The following is a 1,148-nucleotide window of genomic DNA, read 5'->3' as shown; positions in this document are numbered from 1 at the left end:
AAACACTCCCATTTACCATTGCAACAAAAAGAATAAAATATCTAGGAATAAACCTACCTAAGGAGACAAAAGACCTGTATGTAGAAATTTATAAGACACTGATGAAAGAAATTAAAGATGATACAAATAGATGGAGAGATATACCATGTCCTTGGATTGGAAGAATCAACATTGTGAAAATGACTATACTACCCAAAGCAATCTACAGATTCAATGCAATCCCTATCAAACTACCACTGGCATTTTTCACAGAACTAGAACAAAAAATTTCACAATTTGTATGGAAACACAAAAGACCCCGAATAGCCAAAGCAATCTTAAGAATGAAAAATGGAGCTGGAGGAATCAGGCTCCCTGACTTCAGACTACATTACAAAGCTACAGTAATCAAGGCAGTATGGTACTGGCACAAAAACAGAAATATAGATCAATGGAACAGGATAGAAAGTGGAGAATCTTTAGAGGAAAATTAAGCCAGGTCTTAAGATGGCAAAGTCCAGGCAAGGATTGTCATTCCATTCTAATTATAAGAACACATTTTCTAATAGCAGCTGGTTTGTCACAGACCTTGTGAGGAATGACTAGGGATGGGAGGGGTTGGACGTCAGAGCAAGGGATAACTCTTTTTAAAGTCAACTCCAAAGAACTGGTTGTGGTGTGGGATTTACTAAAGAACTGTCTGGTTGAAGTGATGAAAGCTGCCTAGGAATGTTAAATTGATTGCTGCTGTCAGGAGAGAAATGTGTGCAGATTGGCTACAGCATTTATGAAGAGAGATTATTGTAAACTGCTCAGAGAGAGTGATTATCTACAAAGGGTGAGAGAAAAACAAGAGTTAGAGGTAACTTCCAGAATTGTTGCCTGGTTTCCTGGAAAGATGGGTGGTTATGCCACGACATTCAGAGTTGCAGATGCCTCTGATTCTGGGGGCTTGCAGGGTGCACATATTCTGCTGAAGATGAGGGTCGGGGCCACCAAACAGCACGTACCTGGATCCACCCCAGTAGGCCAAACCCACACCTGAGTGTGACTGGGATTCCTAGCTGTAGTCATAGGTTCCTCTTCTTTATTTTATTTCATTGACCTCTTATCTTGAAACAAATTCTTTTAGCATTAATTCAAACTCTTTTCTTCATATCTCTGTACCC

This window comes from Physeter macrocephalus, chromosome 16, assembly GCF_002837175.3.
Source record: "Physeter macrocephalus isolate SW-GA chromosome 16, ASM283717v5, whole genome shotgun sequence".
Taxonomy (NCBI): Eukaryota; Metazoa; Chordata; class Mammalia; order Artiodactyla; family Physeteridae; genus Physeter; species Physeter macrocephalus.
This window is presented reverse-complemented; position numbering follows the sequence as displayed.